The sequence below is a fragment of the Parambassis ranga genome, chromosome 15 (genome assembly GCF_900634625.1).
Source record: "Parambassis ranga chromosome 15, fParRan2.1, whole genome shotgun sequence".
Taxonomy (NCBI): domain Eukaryota; kingdom Metazoa; phylum Chordata; class Actinopteri; family Ambassidae; genus Parambassis; species Parambassis ranga.
In genome coordinates, this window is record NC_041035.1 from 15454578 (window position 1) to 15460577 (window position 6000).

Below are 6000 nucleotides of genomic sequence, written 5' to 3' on the forward strand. Positions count from 1 at the left end.
CTCCACTTCTCCGTCCAACCTCAAACAGTAAGGGCACCCAGGCAAATAGTGAGCAGTCAGCGATGAACAAAAATAGGATTTGATGGCCTTGTGCTCCCAAAGCTGTAAGTGCACAGCTTTGTGCACTTGTTATAGGATTTATGGAAGAGATAAAGCTCCCAGAATGAGACCAGCGATCATGTTCAGAGAACAGCTCTCATTATAAAGAAGTTTCCTCATTAGAAGTGTGGTGTAAGCAGTTTGGATACATTACTCTACAGTAATGACCTGTTTTGAGGCCATTGGTCAGGTTGTAAAATCCTTTCAAGCATGTAAGCATGGAGAAAACTCTGTTTATAGTTGACAGGTCAATTAATTTAAAAACTCAAAAACACTACACTCAATTGTATTGTTGTTGTAGATCACAATCTTCAACCCAATATTTCAATCACAAACTGGTCCAAGAGAGTACTGTCCTTTAGGCGTGGAGTGATTGTGCTAAGTGTTTGGGCAATAGGAAGCCAGCACATTGGCTTGATTTAAATAAGCACTGTGATTAAATAGTTGCTCTGTACATGTAGTGGGCTGAGGGATGTGGACCAGTCAGTTCCCTGAGGGGGGAGAGGAGGTTCAAGCCTTCCTGGCTCCTTCTGCACTCCCCCATCGGCTGTCGCCTCTCATCCACGTCCACAGCACCCTTAATTGCCTGATTTCCTGACCCAACGTTGAATACTTTGTACGCTTGGGAGCTGGTTGGGGGGGTTGCAATAATAATGACTTATAGTGACAACCGTGGGGAAGACTCACTCCCTCGGATACCACAGCTCTCACTGACTGACTACAGCCCTATCACAAACCTCTTTGCTTTAATACTCAAATTAAAACCTCATATTAGGCCAAAGCAGAGTGCTTCACACGGCAAATGTTTCTGCTGACACCAAACTTTCAGGTAAAATTAAAATCACAAATTGAAGCAAGACATTGTTTTAAATTGTTCTACCATATAGATATATAAAGAACTGAAGAAAAAGAGGCATGAATAAAATGATCATTTACCAGAAAATACCACTAAACTGCAACATGTCCTCACGAAATAATACAACACATGGTTGTGTTTATGCTAGCAGGACATATAGATGTATTGCCCGACATCATCTGATTAGCCACAGAAGGCAAAGCAAAGAGTAAGGAGGCATGTTGGGGGACTGCTCCCGTTGCACTGTTGCCATTTTCAGCTACCATCGGGGCAAGTCCCACTCTCCATGAACACCTATATATATAAATTTCTTTTTCAAGTTCTGAAATATCGACCTTATGTCATGTTTTACTGGTACATCCAGTGGTGAGATTCACCAGACTGAAACCAACTGATTACCCTTCCTTCCTAAATGCACAGAAGAAAGCACAGTGATCTCATCTATACTAGTTGAATGAAGAGTGTGGGTCCACATATATGCTGATCTTAGTTGATTTACTGTAATTTTGCTATAGGAAATGAATAATCCTAATCCTTATTTTAAGCTTAATATGTGCCAAAATGTCATATATAAGTGTCTTCTTAGCATAAGAGTATGATGTGGTGAGAGCTCAGAGAATTCAGACACTTCCATGTGAGCTCTATCTTATTAATAGAGAAATAATTCCCAACATGACCAACAGCTCACCTACTGAGATTATGAAAATAATTTAGAAACATTTTGAGTCGGAGTCAAGTGGAGCAGGGAAGATACTTTAACACTGACCTCAGCCAGAATATGTACAGTTTTAGACGTGCAATCTGGTTTGACTGATGGTCACTTATTGTTCACCACAGACTTGTGGCGACTGCTATTTGATGGATTGTGATAAATTTGGTGTATATATCAATGCTAGGGTTTTGTTTGTCTGTAGTCTGACATGAAGGAAGGGTACTGTGCCACATTTACCTCAGTATTACACACATTGAAAATAGTGGGTTATGTTGGGTTACATTATTAAACACCTTAATCTCTGGCTAGATGTATCATCAGATTAAAATATGCTGATAATAAATGTGTCAACACATTAAATTACTGTGTAGCTCTACTTATAAAACCATAAAAACCTATCATCACCTAAAAGAAACCTTAATGTTGATGTTTGCTAAGACAAAAGATTCAGCATCTCTTTCTGTATTCCTGACAGCTGCAGGGCTTTGAAACAGTCCGCGAGGGAGGCGGGTGGGAGACATGGAATATCTTTTAAGTCACATCCAGCTCATCATCTTGAACAGTTTGTAACATTCTGCATCAAGACTTTGAAGCACTTTAGATCTACAATAGTAAGGACTCATGAAAATCTGTCATCTGGGGAGTTCTCTATGCACACACAGCGCTATTGTTCAATATTTATGAAACTCTCCATGCAGTCAGGAACCGGAGTGAATGGTTGGATGCTCATAGCTTTCAGATTCCAAAGTAAATCAACTCAAGTTAAATCATCAGTGATACTAAGTGAATGGAAAAGAAGGAAAAAGTGATTCTCTTGCATAATAATCTTATCTATTTCAATGTAACACTCACATTCTAACTAGCCCATAAACACAAGAGATTACCTAAAAAATGAAGGATGACGTGCGTACAGTGTTCAGTAAGGATTAATCCTCTTTGAACTACTTCAGACAGTCACTAGTGATTATTTTTCTTACACACACACACACACCAATTAGCTGGCCTATCATAGCTTATACACGCTACAGACAGAACAGATTCATCTTCTTTGTAGTTGTTTTTTGAAGCCGCCTCCTTCTCCTTAGACTTTTGTGCAGCTTTGGTTACCTTTCTGAGGAACCAAGTCACACCCACTCATTTTACAGTACAGTCTCATCCTCAGTGTCCTATCAGGAAACACTTAAGGGAATTGTTTCATGTCGTGGCAAATATTGGCTGTACTCCTGAAAGTCAGGTGAGAGGACTGACACAAAGCTTATGTGCTGTAAACTATTGCTTCCTGTTCCTCTTATGTTTTAGTACTGTAAGTAGGAAAGATTAGTAAGGAACAAGCTCTATCATAAAGAGTGATGCTCAGTGTCAGTGAGTAGAAAGTAGTAGAAACCAAGCAGAACGTCCTGGAGGTTTAACTGTACTGCTCTTTCTGACCCTGCCACTCCACCACAATAAACCATATTTAAAGACAGAGGCACTTCTACAACATATCATAGTCAGAAACACCTGAGGATGATGAAGTAAGCAAACATCAGACCAAATGAACCAGTTAATCAGAGACGTTGACACAGCATGCATGGCTGCTCCTGTTTGTTCCTCCCCTGCTTTAGAGCCTCGAAAACCCTCCCTAAATTAATCTCAAGTGTCACATGTTGAGCTCAGTTGATTGAGAGTGAGACACAGAGTGGAGGTGAGTGAGGACAGAGAACACGAATAGATTTGTAGCAGGTGGGTTGATCGATGATACTGCAGCTCTCCCCTTATTGCAAGGACTCCGTCATACACAGACACACACATATATAAGAAATGACTGTCAGACAAATGAAAACAGACAAATGGTGCACAAAATTAGAAGATGGCATGAGCAGATGTTGGATGACAGTATGGGGATGAAAAGCAGATAATAATAGCACATGATCAAAGTGGATCCTTGTGGAAAATCAAGCCAGTCTTGCAGCTTTAATGTGTTGTATCATTCTTTTGTAGATAAATCTGTAGAAGTTTTAGGCAGATGGGAAACCCGCAAAAAGGGAAACAGCTGGAAACAGAGGTGAGTTGTTGAGCTGTCAAATACATGAACATAGCTTTGTGCATATTTGCTCCTAGCATAGGATCTTTAGCACGTACACCAACACACAGCAGACAATGCCAGTGGGTCACTGAGTGGCACTGTTTGGCATTTTTTACTTTACTTGCTAAAATGACCACAATGGCAAATCAGACATATTGCATTTTGCTGCATAAAACGTTGATTACAAAGTAACTTTTCAGTTAAAGAAGTACTTTAAATAACAGGTTTTAATGGTTTCCCACTGACGCATGTAGAGATTGTTTTTTCAACAATGCTGTAATCATCTATAATAGAACACTGGACGCCACAGCAGCAACACATAATTTACAGTAAAATACAATCAGCACAGAACATAATCAAGCTTTTTTTTTCTACGCAACGTCCACCAGAACATTTTGTAAATTTGTTTTGCAACATCCACAGTTTATTATGCTTCGAGCCAAAGCTGCAACATTAATTAATGCTTGAAAAAAATACAGTTGCCATCTCTTTACTGCCAGACTGTGGACAACATGAGTCACTAATGGAGAAAAGAGTGTTGATCCTGGGCAAAGGGCAGATTGTGGTTAACAAGTGTTTATGCTCTAGTGGTAAACTGACTCATTTTGGTCACAAGTGATTAATAATTGCTTTTATATGTTTTTTTTTCCTGATTGTCTGAAGGACTGCAGATGATTGTTGTACAGCATGAAGTTATTTCAGCACAGTCGAAAAATTGTACAAAGTTACAGTGCCTGTGGGTTAGTGCTGGATTTTGGAGGATCCGGATGTAAAGCGATGGTCAGCTGTGAGCTAAAGTGCACAAAGGTTGGCTCAAACCCTTTTATGTTGCTCTGGCAGGGTAGGAATGATAATGTGGCGGTGATGTGATATTGGCAGAAAGGAATAAGAAAGTGTGATTGAGCAATTGAAATGGAGAGGGGTTAAAATTGCTCCAAAAAGAGGCACAGGATGTGACAGCAGGGCTCAAGTTTTTATATAACTAGGTCACTTTATACAACGACTTTTTCCCAAACCATCGTTAAAACCACTGGATACAGACACACATTTTTACTCAAGACTTGAATCTGTAGCAAATGTCAAGAGGGAATTCGGTCTCCTCTTCTTAAACCATTTTCTTCTCTTACCATAATGATGTCTGCACTCACTGTTCTGACTGCTATGAGCAGAGCAGTGAGACACAAAATGATATTTTAAGTTTGGCATCTTAAAGGGCCAGTGTGTGGAGTTTTCAAGTGGTGCAACAAACCTTTCTGCCTGCCAACATCCAACCTACGCCAAGAGCCATCACCCAGAGGAGATTGTACTGATAGCCTATTAGAGGGCTGCACATTGACATGTGTCTCTAGTACTGGCTAATTTCTCATTATGCTTTACAGAGACAGCTGCTAAACACAGCCCGTCATCATCAGGATAATGTACCAGTGAAAACGTAACTTACCATCAGGTGAAAACAGCTCACAATGTCAGGGAGACTTGAACCCCGGACTCTTGTGTGAAGGTGCTGCCTGTACTCCCACCATCCCCAACCCTGCCTCCCTTCCTCCCTAACTCCTAATGACTTTTGCAGCTGTGTCAGTCTCATACTTGGATGACATTGGGCAATTCAATCATATAGTCATTAGTACAAATGTAACCATGTGTTGAATCTGAGGGTTGTATTATTTACCATAGGACATTTTTCATGTTGAAACAAACATGTTTCACTGAGCTGTTCTTAGCTGTTGGTGAAAGCTTTGGTTGTTGTGCACCATTGTTAATCACCTTCAAAGTGCCTTTAGCACTCATCTTCCTCCTCCAGCCTCCTAATTACATGTACAACCCCATTTACACTTTGCTCTGCCTCTTCTGTGGCCAACACATACAATGATGTGCTGTGTGCACGGCCGCAGCAGACCCTGTATTAATTACTTGCAGAGGTAAGAGTCATCACTTCACAACTTCTAATTAACAGCAGATGAAAGGAGTGAGGTGAAAAGGGATGACAGCGAGACAGGATTTGGCATTAAACTGGCATTTCCATTACAAGCAAGAGTGAGCACAGAGGACAGCTGTAATTGAGTTACTATTGTTGCCAGGATTAATTCTAAAATGCAGATACAATAGCAAACTGAGGCCAGCTAAGATATTGCATAAGGTATACAGATGCTGTACTACCTAAAACCCTTTCATTTCATTGTGCCCCTCTGCATATCAAAGGGGTTCTTCTGAGACGTATCCACATCCTCTGCATTCATCCAGAGTAATCTTCACCATAGTGGATGGCAC